The 13,094-nt window shown below is 45.0% G+C and overlaps 2 long non-coding RNA genes across 8 annotated transcripts in view; one reads left to right on the plus strand and one right to left on the minus strand.

The window, feature by feature from the left end:
• LOC144285375 (uncharacterized) overlaps window positions 1-13,094 on the minus strand; it is a 101,930-nt gene that overhangs the window by 64,008 nt on the left and 24,828 nt on the right. For 5 of the 6 annotated variants that reach the window (XR_013353664.1, XR_013353654.1, XR_013353660.1 and 2 more), the window contains one exon: window positions 8,998-9,195. This is a non-coding gene — a long non-coding RNA (uncharacterized LOC144285375). Of the gene's footprint in view, window positions 1-8,997; window positions 9,196-12,257; window positions 12,322-13,094 lie in introns of all 6 variants that reach the window. The other variant, XR_013353669.1, reaches the window with a different exon arrangement.
• Window positions 6,157-12,137, plus strand: LOC144285415 (uncharacterized). 2 transcript variants are annotated; one of them, XR_013353694.1, is made up of 3 exons: window positions 6,157-6,320; window positions 7,192-9,471; window positions 11,045-12,137. It is a non-coding gene; the product is annotated as an uncharacterized LOC144285415 (long non-coding RNA). The 2 variants fall into 2 exon arrangements; XR_013353692.1 differs by lacking the exon at window positions 6,157-6,320 and having other exon boundaries at window positions 6,753-9,471.

Genomic DNA, 13,094 nt, shown 5'->3' on the forward strand with positions numbered 1-13,094 from the left:
CATCATTCACAAAGGCCAGGATACAGAAACATCCTAAAAGTCTGTTGAGGAATAAATGAGTAAAGAAAAAGTGGGAGGAAAAAAAAAAAAAAAAAAAGAAAAGGTGGGAGGGATCCCTGGGTGGCGCAGCGGTTTAGCGCCTGCCTTTGGCCCAGGGCGCGATCCTGAAGACCTGGGATCGAATCCCACGTCGGGCTCCCGGTGCATGGAGCCTGCTTCTCCCTCTGCCTGTGTCTCTGCCTCTCTCTCTCTCTCTCTGTGTGACTATCATAAACAAATAAAAAAAATTAAAAAAAAAGAAAAGGTGGGATCTCATACAATAGTATATTATTCACCCACAAAAAGGAAGAAACTCTTGCCTTTTGTGACAACATGGATGGACAACATGGATGAGGATATTGTGCTAAGAGCAGCCAGCGAGTCAAAGAGAGACAGATACTCTATGATCTTGCTTACAGGTGGAATCTGACAGAGAACTGTCTGCGGTTGCCTTGCCTGAGGGGCAGGGGGTGGTGGGGATGAGTAAAGGTGATCAAAAGATCAAATCTCCCAGATACATAAGTCCTAGAGGCGTAATGCACAGCGTGGTGACTACTGTTAAGGATACTGCATTGCAGGGGCACCTGGGTGGCTCAGTGGTTGAGCGTCTGCCTTTGGCTCAGGGCATGATCCTGGGGTCCCAGGATCGAGTCCTGCATCGGGGTCTCTGCATGGAGCCTGCTTCTCCCTCTGCCTGTGTCTCTGCCTCTCCCTCTCTGTATCTCTCATGAATAAATAAATAAAATCTTTAAAAAAAAATACTGCATTGCATTTTTGAAATTTGCTAAAAGCAAAAAGTATGACTACACAAAGTCATGGACATTAACTATGCTTATTGCGGTGATCACTTCACAATGTATACATATATCGAATCAGTGTGCCGTACACCTAGACTAATCCAACGTTACATGTCCATTTCATCTGGGAAAAAAGATATAAAAGGCAGTATTTCTGTCCTCTAAAGCCATCGAACAGAGAACCAAAATAGGGTGAAGAACATAGAGTGAGGGTTTCACGGGGAGATCCTGTTCCTTTGTATAGGAAAGTTAATGAAATTCTTCACTGGAGGAATCCCTGGGTGGCTCAGCGGTTTAGCACCTGCCTTTGGCCCAGGGCATGATCCTGGAGTCCCGGGATCGAGTCCCACATCGGGCTCCCTGCATGGAGCCTGCTTCTCCCTCCTCCTGTGTCTCTGCCTCTCTCTCTCTCTCTCTCTCTCTGTGTGTGTGTGTGTCTCATGCATAAATAAATAAAATCTTAAAAAAAAAAAGAAATCCTTCATGGTGGGGTGACATCTGAGATGGGAAGAGAGGGCGGGAGCAGTGCTGCGAGTCTCCGGACAAAGATGATTTCCTGGAAAGGGAATAGATGCTGGGGAGCAGGGGGAGACCCAAGCTTGCGTGAGAGTTGAGGAAGGGTCAGAAAGCCCCTGTGGCCGGAACACATGGGGTGAGTAGGACAGCGCAGTATGGGCAGGAGCCAGGTTGGGTAGGGGCAGTGCTACTCAAAGGGCTGTCTGCAAGGAGGGGAGGAGCCTGGCCCCGGAGGCAGACGGTCCACATCACTAAGCGCCCTGTTGATTTCCACTAACATTTTCTTCATTGCAAGACTTTCTCAACTCAGGCGCTAACTTGACAGACCTGCTGGAATCTTCTTACAGACCAGCATTCCTAGTAGCTCCAACGTAGGACCTGTGGGCTGCAGGGACTTTGGGTTTTGATGTGACTCACAAGTGAGCAACATAAGGGCTTTGAGCAGAGGAACAACCCTGGGTTTTTGTTTTTAAGATTTTATTTATTTATTCATTCATGAGAGATACAGAGAGAGAGAGAGAGAGAGAGGCAGAGACACAGGCAGAGGGAGAAGCAGGCTCCATGCAGGGAGCCCGACACAGGAATCGATCCTAGGTCTCCAGGATCACCCCCTGGGCTGAAGGCGGCGCTAAACCGCTGAGCCACCCAGCTGTCCCTGTTGCTACTTCCTAGAGGGGAAAAACTGGGAAACCAAGACACTGTGCTGGCTTCGGGACGCAGCACCCCTACAGCTTCTTGGTAGCAGCAAGGTCACAGGATCGAGTCCCACATCGGGCTTCTTGTGGGGAGCCTGCTTCTCCCTCTGCCTCTGTCACTGCCTCTCTCTCTCTCATGAATAAATAAATAAAATCATAAAAAAAAAGAAGTAGCAACAGCTTCCTTAGCAAGCTGGATCTACAGGCCCTCCTAGGAGTTCTTTCTGGAAGCTGCCGCAGGAGCCTGCTTCCAAAGATATAAGTAAAAAATAAAAATTAAGTTAAGTAAGTAATATTCCCTAAAAAAGGAAAGCAGGCCATTTACTGATGGGTGATGATCTATCGACTGAAGATTATGAGGTTTTCTTTAACTGAGATTACGAGGTTTTCTTTTTTAAAGATTTTATTTATGCATGAGACACACACACACAGAGGCAGAGACACGGGCAGAGGGAGAAGCAGGCTCCTGGCAGGAAGCTTGATGCGGGACTCGAACCCAGGACCCCGGGATCACGCCCTTAGCCAAAGGCAGACGTTCAACCAGGGAGCCACCCAAATGCCCCAGATTTTGAGTTTTTCATTCCATCCCCCTGATGTCAAAAAAGGCGAGACAGAGAGAGAAGTCAGTCCCCATCATATGTTATATGGGCAAAGACTGAAGAAGTTTGGGCTTCTGGGACTAATCTTAATCAGCTGTGTATGGCTGGCCCAGAGCAGACCTATTTTGATGGGGATGACCCGAAACCCCAGGGAGACGTGAGCTCGTTGTCATGCAGCCCCTCTGCAGCTCGAACATGGAATGATTACTCTAGTCCCCATATCCACACCGGGAGCAAAACCGATTGGGGCTCCCTCCCAGGAGGAGGGACGTTCCTTCGTCTTGTATTGGCGACCACACTGGACGTTGCTGTGGTAAGCCTGTGTCGCTGTGTGTTGTGCCTAAGAGTGATCCCAGGAAAGCCCTGGCTTCTCTGTCTGGGGCCACTTGGGGGAGATGTGGGGGGAACAGCTCCAGCTCTCCTGCAGGAAGGCCCTCATCTCTGCTCAACACCCTCTGAGGCTACTTAGTGATTTTTCACCTTTACGTGCTAAAGTCTTCCCTCTTGGAAAACGGGGACTTGGTTGCTCCCTTCCCCATCACCACGACACATGAGCAATCTCCCAATAGTCTCTGCACTATTTTCCTAAGACCAATATTTAGTGTAGACGTTGTTATGTCTATTTAATGCCCGTCACGTTTGAGGCAAAGAGTTGTGATCACCGGCCCCAACCTTGGATTGTGGAGTCAAAACTGTGTATCTGGGACGCCTGGGTGGCTCAGTGGTTGAGTGTCTGCCTCTGACTCAGGGTGTGATCCTGGGGTCCTGGGGTGGAGTCCTCATCAGGCTTCCCTGCCCGGAGCCTATTTCTCCCTCTGCCTGTGTCTCTGCCTCTCTGTGTCTCTCATGAATAAATTAAAAAAATCTTTTTTTAAAAAATGTGTATCGGGATCCTTGGGTGGCTCAGTGGTTTAACACCTGCCTTTGGCCCAGGGCGTGATCCTGGAGTCCTGGGATCGAGTCCACATCAGGCTCCCTGCATGGAGCCTGCTTCTCCCTCTGCCTGTGTCTCTGCCTCTCTGTCTCTCTCTGTGTAACTATCATGAATAAATAAATAAAATCTTTAAAAAAAAATCCAATTGAGATTTTGAGATAAAAAACATCCGATTGAGATGTTTGAGATAAAAAACATCCAATTGAGATGTTTGAGATAAAAAATATCTGATTTCAAAAAAAAAAAAAAAAAACGATTTCAAACTTTATGGGGTTATTTTATTGGTGGAGTGATTTTCTTTTCATTTGTGGAGCCTATAAAAAGGCCACAGGGTTATTGATGACTCAAATTATTAGTAGTCATATGAATTTACCAACAAATTCATTTGTACTACTTTGGGACCTATTTCAACCTATTTTCAGAGGGCTCACAAGATTTATAAACATAAAGGATGTAATTCTAAAGTGGCAAAACTTCTCCAGAAAAGAGACACAGAGAACACGTCCCCAGCTCCTACTGTATAGCAGTGACTATTAAAGGCTGGCTCTCTAGGCTTCACATCTTCTTTGGGACCGAAGCAGACAAGGGGACACTGCCTATGTTCTGTAACAGGTCAGTTATGCTCAATATCAAACTTTGGTTCACAGAATTAATGGTGGAAGTTGTAGCTACCTTTATCCTGGGTAAGATAAGAAGTTATGTTCCTGCATTGTTCGTGACATGGCCGGACAACCAATGGAAATTCCTGGGTTGTTTCAAAAAGATGTGCCAGTTTATGGTGAAGAAGACCCTTATTTATGTCCTGAGTTCTCTTGCGTCCATTATACACAATCTAATTGTTGGAGAAGTCTTCATCAATAAGCTATATTACTTTCTACACAAAAAGATGGTTTCTGAACCCACAGCTGTGGTTGTCGTTTAGCTACTCTTACACCTACTCACCCTGCAGTCGTTGGGGGGATACTTGGCACCCGGAGGAGAGCAAAGGACTTTCCTCGCTTATCTACTGTCACTGGAGGCTTGTGTGCATGCTCGGCTCTCTCCCCGAGCGTGGCCCATTCTATCCTCTCACAAAGAACATAATAACATAAGAACATTTAAATAAATAAATAAATAAATAATAAATAAATAAATAAATAAATAAATAAATAAATAAATAAATAAAATCTCAATTTTTTAGAAGAGGATATACGTAAAAATGTGGCCAGAGGTTTGGTTTGTCTTTTTTTTTGTTTTGTTTTTTGTTTGTTGTTTTTTGTTTTTTGTGGCCAGAGGTTTTGAAACCTGTCACAATCTATTGTCACAAAAAATACCTACGTTCACCCAGGATATGTGTAAGAAAGAGGTTGGGTTTTCGAAGCCTTTCACAAAATCTTGTCACAAAAGAAATGTGTATGTTAGACCAGGATACATGTATAAAAGAGGATATGGTTTTTAAAGTGTGTCACACACAAACGTTGTCACAAAAAATAACTAGGTTCAGCCAGGAGACGTGTAAAACACAGGACAAGGTTTTGAAGTCTTTTTCACAAAATAGTATTAAAAAATACCTATGTTCAGCCAAGATATGTGGAAAAAAGAGGACAGGGTTTTTTGAAACTTTTCACAAAATATAATCACAAAAGATACCTATATATTTTTTTTTAATTTTGTGACTTTTTATTTTTTTTTTAATTTTTTTTATTTATTTATGATAGTCACAGAGAGAGAGAGAGAGAGAGAGAGAGAGAGAGAGAGGCAGAGACACAGGCAGAGGGAGAAGCAGGCTCCATGCACTGGGAGCCCAATGTGGGATTCGATCCCGGGTCTCCAGGATAGCGCCCTAGGCCGAAGGCAGGCGCCAAACCGCTGCGCCACCTAGGGATCCCAAAAGATACCTATATTTAGCCAGCATATGTGTAGAAAAGAAGACGGGTTTTCTTTTTTTTTTTTTGAAGCTTTTCACAAAATATTGGAACAAAAAGTACCTCTGTATCACTATGATATGTATAAAAATGACAAGGTTATCTGAAGGTTCTCACAAAATATTGTCACTATAAATCCTGTATTTGGCCAGCTTATGTGTGTGATAAACAACAGGGTTTTTTGAAGTTTTTCACAAAATATTGAAACTGAAAATACCTACATTTTGCCACAATATGTATAAACAAGAGGAGAAGGGGTTTTTTCAACCCTCTCACAAGAAGCAATGTTAGGAGGCATGAGGGGAAAAAAAAAACAATGGCTTTCGTTGAGATAAAAAACATCCGATTGACATGTTTGACATAAAAAAACACCCGATTGAGATGTTTGAGATAAAAAACATCGGATTAAAAAAAATCCGATTGAGATGTTTGAGGTAAAAAACATCCAATTTCAAAAAAAAAATCCAATTTCAAACTTTATGGGGTTATTTTTATTGATGGAGGATTTTCCTTACATTTGTGGAGCCTATAAAAAGGCCACAGGGTCATTGACTCAAATCATAAGCAAATTATTAGTAGTCATATAAATTTACCAACAAATTGATTTGTACTATTTTGGGACCTATTTCAACCTATTTTCAGAGGGCTCACAAGATTTATAAACATAAAGGATATAATTCTAAAGTGGCACAACTTCTCCAGAAATGAGACACAGAGATCACGTGCCCAGCTCCTACTGTATAGCAGTGACTATTAAAGGCTGGCTCTCTAGGCTTCACATCTTCTTTGGGACCGAAGCAGACAAGGGGACACTGCCTATGTTCTGTAACAGGTCAGTTATGCTCAATATCAAACTTTGGATCACAGAATTAATGGTGGAAGTTGTAGCTACCTTTATCCTGGGTAAGATAAGAAGTTATGTTCCTGCATTGTTCGTGACATGGCCGGACAACCAATGGAAATTCCTGGGTTGTTTCAAAAAGATGTGCCAGTTTATGGTGAAGAAGACCCTTATTTATGTCCTGAGTTCTCTTGCGTCCATTATACACAATCTAATTGTTGGAGAAGTCTTCATCAATAAGCTATATTACTTTCTACACAAAAAGATGGTTTCTGAACCCACAGCTGTGGTTGTCGTTTAGCTACTCTTACACCTACTCACCCTGCAGTCGTTGGGGGGATACTTGGCACCCGGAGGAGAGCAAAGGACTTTCCCCGTTTATCTACTGCCACTGGAGGCTTGTGTGCATGCTCGGCTCTCTCCCCGAGCGTGGCCCATTCTATCCTCTCACAAGGAACACTGGCTCACAACTGTGAGTGGAATCATTGATATTGAAACCCTAATGCTCAGCAGCCTGACAGGAAGGCCGGAGACCAATGTGCAAGTTGGTCTGATCCGCCTCCGCGTCTGATGTCACATGAACTTGCAGCCCGTACCAACCGACACACAGCTCCGTTCTGCCACAGTTGTCACAAGGAAGCTTATTTTGCTGAACTCCACCCAGTGACACCGTGTCTATGTGGCAAAGCCAGTTATTTATGCTGCATCGATCCTAATCCTTTCAGAAGAACTTCTACAACCTATGGTGTTACCTTCATCAATTGAGCCCCTCACCCCCTCAGCCCCCAGAGCACATTTGGTTCTTCTTGAATCTGTGTCTCCTTGATTTCTTTTTTTTCTTTTCAAGATTTTATTTTTTTCATCAGAGACACACACACACACAGAGAGAGAGAGAGAGTCAAAGACACAGGCAGAGGGAGAAGCAGGCTCCATGCAGGGAGCCCGACGTGGGACTTGATCCCGGTTCTCCAGGATCTCGCCCTGGGCCGAAGGCAGGCGCTAAACAGCTGAGCTACCCGGGCTGCCCCTTTGATTTCAGTACAGTTTTTTTTTGTTTTGTTTTTTTGTGTGTGTGTTTGTTTTTGCAGCCTCAACTCTGTCCTGTTTCACATACTGAGCAAATAAAGTTCCTTTCAGGCAATGGCATGTCTGCAGCCTTACTGCTCCATTCTAGGCTGATTTCCTTCCAACCCTGTGTAGCTTAGGGTCTGTTGCAAGGCACCGAGGAAGAGGAGGGAAAACCAGGGTGATGGATAGAGAACTCCATGGCTTGGCAGGGGTTGGGGAGGGATGGGTACGCAACCTGGGTGATATATGCTGAATGGAGGATGGGGGTGGAGGTGGTTTCCAAGGCTGATGGTCTGGGACACGGCAGCCCAGAAGGCTCTGGGGATGTGTCCCCTTTCCCGGAGAAGTTCAAAGTCCGACACAGAGAACTCTGAACTGGTTGAAAGCATCTTTACCACTTGTAAGGCATATATCCCAAATTTGACCAGGGTAGAGCCAGCCTCTTGAGGACTGAGCTGGGGGAAGGGACAGCTCCCCGCAAACTCATCTTCAAGGGACCCATGTTGGGATGGGTGATGGTGAAATTCAGAGGGCTCACGAGAACGCGCCCCTTGGGTCAGGAGAAACCCTGTGGAGGGGAAAGGATGTGAGTGGAATGACCTTCCCCAGAGCACCTCGCAGGTCCTGAGGCTGCCCTGGAAGTTTGAGCCTGCCTCATTTCGATCTGTGCCCAGCATTGAGTTGGCTTCTACCTCTCCCTCTGCACATTCCCCCTCTCGTGCCCTCTTTCTAACAAATAAATAAATAAAATATTTTTAAAGACTATTTATGTATTATGAGAGACATACACTCAGAGGCAGAGGCGTAGGCAGAGGGAGAAGCAGGCTCCCCGTGGGAAGCCCGATTTGGGACTCCATCTCAGGATGCCAGGATCATGACGTGAAGCCAAGGTAGACACTCAACCACTGAGCCACCCAGGCACCCATTAATAAATAAAATTTTTAATAAATATTTTAATAAATAAAAAATCAGTAAAGAGGGGGGCACTTGACAGGATGAGCACTGGGTGTTGTACTAGTGTTGGCAAATGGAACTCCAATAAAAAGGTATACAAAAAAATCAGTAAAATCAACAATGGGCAAAAATGTCAAAGAGACATTTCTCCGAAGGTATACAGTGGCCACCCAGCTTCTGAGGAAATGCTCAACATCGCTAATCATTACAGAAAGCAAATAGAACACAAATATATATCAAGTCACACCCATCAGGATAGTCACCATCAACAACAATAAGCAAGGGATCCCTGGGTGGCGCAGCGGTTTGGCGCCTGCCTTTGGCCCAGGGCGCGATCCTGGAGACCCGGGATCGAATCCCACGTCGGGCTCCCGGTGCATGGAGCCTGCTTCTCCCTCTGCCTATGTCTTTGACTCTCTCTCTCTCTCTCTCTCTCTCTCTGTGTGTGACTATCATAAATAAAAAAATAAATAAAAAAAACAACAATAAGCAAAAGGACCCCAAACCCAAATACCATAAATTAATGTGTGTTGGTGAGGATCTGGAGAAATCGGAACCCTGGCAAATGTTGGTGAAAAAGTAAAATGGCACATCAGACATCAGCTTGGAACATGGTGCCGGGTTTCCTCCAAATTAAGAAATAGACTTACCATGTGATGGAGCCAACTCCTTATTCATTTTACATCTGTAAGAACTGAAAGCCAACAGTATGAAGGGATCCCCGCTCATCCCTGTTCATCGCAGTGTTGTTCACAAGAGTCAAGATGTAGACGCAGCCCACGTGTCCACGCACAGAGGAACGGAGAAAGATCATGGGGCATCCAGCTCCAGTGGAACGAGCATCGATCCTAAGGAAGAAGTGAGTTCTGGACCCGCTGCCACATGAAATGAGCAGGTCGCAGCAAGACAAATACCCTATGATTCCACTTGTATGTCCTACCCGTCATAGTCAAATTTATAGAAACAGAAAGAAGACATGTGGGGCTGGTGGGGGCGAGGAGGAGCAAACAGGAAACTGTGGGTACAGACTTCCTGTTACAAAACGAACGGGTGCTAGAGATGCATTGTACGCCCCTGAGAATATTGATACCCCTGCTCATCTGTATCCTGGTTCCCGGTGAATGGTAGGGAATGTAATGTTATGAGTTTTTCACCATAATTTTTAACAGATTTAAGGAAGAAATTGGGGTGAAGATCCCTGGGGCCCTTGAAACCTTCCTGCCTTCCAAGAGGAAGCTCTGGGTGTGACCAATACAAAGTGTTGGTGGGTGAGGTTCATTTTGTGTTCCCAGCCAGCCCGTTTCAGCCTCCCATGGCAGCTCATGGGGCTCTGAGCCCCTCCAGAGTCCATAACAGGGAAGAGGCTCGAGGCTCCAGGGGTTCTCAGGAGTTGAGGGGCCAAGGTGGGAGGAGAAGGGCTGAGCAGGGATGGAAAGATGGGTAGAGGAGCAGCTGTGTGGGAGGGGGGCAGATTGAGGGATTCAAGACAGCCAAAGAGTCTAAGATGTGGCATTAAAAAAAAAAAGAAGGAAAGAAAGAAAGAAAGAAAGGAGGAAAGGAAGAAAGAAGAAGAAGAAAAGGGAGCGACCGGGTTGCTGAATACCTAGAGCATGAAACTCTTTCCTCAGGATGGTGGGCTCAGGCCCCAAGTAGAACTTATTTAAAAAAAAAACAAAAAAAAACAGGGATCCCTGGGTGGCTCAGCAGTTTGACGCCTGCCTTTGGCACGGGGCACGATGCTGAGGTCCCGGGATCGAGTCCTGAATCGGGCTCCTGGCATGGAGCCTGCTTCTCCCTCTGCCTGTGTCTCTGCCTCTCTCTCTCTCAAATAAATAAATAAATAAATAAATAAATAAATAAATGTTTTTTTAAAAGTTCTTAGGCTCAGTTGTTTGAGCGTCTAAGTTATGAACTCAGCTCAGGTCTTGGTCTCAGGGTTGTGTGTTCGAGCCCCCTGTGGGGTGCTATGCTTACATGGAGCCTAATTTAAAATATTCTTTTAATATAAAAATAAAATAAATATGAATACTCATTAAAACTCGGTGGTTTAGCACTTGCCTTCAGCCCAGGGCACGATCCTGGAGTCCTAAGATCGAGTTCCACGTCTGGCTCCCTGAATGAAGCCTGCTTCTCCCTCTGCCTATGTCTCTGCCTCTGTGTGTGTGTGTGTGTGTGTGTCTCACGAATAAATAAATAAAATCTTAAAAAAATAATAATAATAATAAACAAAATGAGGGGAGGCCTGGATGGCTCAGCAGTTGGGCATCTGCCTTTGGCTCATGGAATGATCCCAGTGTCTCAGGATCAAGTTCCACATCGGGCTTCCTGCATGGAGCCTGCTTCTCTCTGCCTATGTCTCTGCTCTCTCTCTCACTCTGTGTCTCTCATGAATAAATAAATAAAATGTATAAATAAATAAAATTAAAAATTAAAAAAAGAAGAATGAGGACAGGGGATGATGAGGGCGACAACTTAGATGAGCAGGTTGGAAGATTCCTGAGTCCGGTGTTCTGTGTGGCCTTTGAAGCTCCCTTGTGTTTAAGAATACCTTTGCCTTTTCTGAAGATATTACATGCCCTTCCTCCACTGTATATTCTTGGCTCCTTTCCTATAAATTATTTATTTATTTATTTATTTACGCATTTATTTATTTGTTTGTTTATTTTAAAAGATTATGTATTTATTTATTCATGACAGGCGGAGAGAGAGAGAGAGGCAGAGGGAGAAGCAGGCTCCACGCAGGGAGCCCAACGTGGGACTCGATCCCGGGTCTCCAGGATCAGACTCTGCCTGGGCTGAAGGCGGCGCCAAACCGTTGGGCCATCGGGGCTGCCCTGCAAATTTCTTTTTAAGATTTTATTTATTTATTCATGAGAGAAACAGAGAGAAGCAGAGACACAGGCAGAGGGAGAAGCAGGCTCCCTGCGGGAAGCCGGATGCAAGACTCAATCCCAAGACTCTGGGATCGTGATCTGAGCCAAAGGCATACGCTCAACCCCCCGGGCGCCCCTTATGTACTATTTCAAATATAAACCCAAATTTGCCCGGTGAGGACAAGTTTCTCCCACAATCAGTTGCTTTGGTGTGAAAGTACTCAGATTCAGAAATGGTGTATGAATTCAATGGGCTCAAATTAGGTCAATTGTAAAGACTTTTCACCCTCAAGAACATGCAGTGCCCTCCTGTTACAACCACCCGACAAAGTGTCAACAATTTCGGAGCAGTGGATCCAGGAGAGTGAGAGCTCCAGCAGGAGCACCATGTGCATTCACTCAAATTGGATTAAAGGCTTGAGTATAAGATCTAAAACCATGAGACTACCAGAAGAAAACACAAGCAGTAAGTTCCTTGGCATCAGTCTTGGCAATTATTTTTTTGGATGGCAATGAAAGTCAAAATCAATAAGTGGGTGGAACCTCATCAAGCTGAAGAGCTTCTGCACAGCAAAGGAAACCATGAGGAAATGAAAAGGCAACCCACCAAGTGGGAGAGACATTTTAAATCATATGTCTGGTAAGGGATTAATATCCAAAATTTGGAATACCCAAAAATATAGAAAGAGGGGTGCCCGGAGTTGGGGGTGCCAGGGTGGCTCAGTTGGTTGAACATCTGACTCTTGATTTCAGCTCAGGGTCATGATCTCAGCATCCAGGGACTGAGCTCAGAGTTGAGCTCCGGACTGATTGTGGAGACAGTCTGCTTAGGATTCTCTCTCTCTCCCTCTGCCCCTCCCCCTTACTCATGCGCACTCTCTTTCTCTCTCTCAAATAAATAAATAATCTAAAAAAACCCCACAGAAAGCAATATGGTGAGTCCTCCAAATATTAAAAATAGAACTATCATCTGATCTAACGGTTCCACTTCTGAGTATATGACCAAAAGAAATGAAATCACCTCCTGAAAAACATACCTGCACCCCCAGGTTTACTGTGGCATCATTCACAAAGGCCAGGATACAGAAACATCCTAAAAGTCTGTTGAGGAATAAATGAGTAAAGAAAAAGTGGGAGGAAAAAAAAAAAAAAAAAAGAAAAGGTGGGAGGGATCCCTGGGTGGCGCAGCGGTTTAGCGCCTGCCTTTGGCCCAGGGCGCGATCCTGAAGACCTGGGATCGAATCCCACGTCGGGCTCCCGGTGCATGGAGCCTGCTTCTCCCTCTGCCTGTGTCTCTGCCTCTCTCTCTCTCTCTCTGTGTGACTATCATAAACAAATAAAAAAAATTAAAAAAAAAAGAAAAGGTGGGATCTCATACAATAGTATATTATTCACCCACAAAAAGGAAGAAACTCTTGCCTTTTGTGACAACATGGATGGACAACATGGATGAGGATATTGTGCTAAGAGCAGCCAGCGAGTCAAAGAGAGACAGATACTCTATGATCTTGCTTACAGGTGGAATCTGACAGAGAACTGTCTGCGGTTGCCTTGCCTGAGGGGCAGGGGGTGGTGGGGATGAGTAAAGGTGATCAAAAGATCAAATCTCCCAGATACATAAATCCTAGAGGCGTAATGCACAGCGTGGTGACTACTGTTAAGGATACTGCATTGCAGGGGCACCTGGGTGGCTCAGTGGTTGAGCGTCTGCCTTTGGCTCAGGGCATGATCCTGGGGTCCCAGGATCGAGTCCTGCATCGGGGTCTCTGCATGGAGCCTGCTTCTCCCTCTGCCTGTGTCTCTGCCTCTCCCTCTCTGTATCTCTCATGAATAAATAAATAAAATCTTTAAAAAAAAATACTGCATTGCATTTT

This window comes from Canis aureus, chromosome 1 (genome assembly GCF_053574225.1).
Source record: "Canis aureus isolate CA01 chromosome 1, VMU_Caureus_v.1.0, whole genome shotgun sequence".
NCBI lineage: Eukaryota > Metazoa > Chordata > Mammalia > Carnivora > Canidae > Canis > Canis aureus.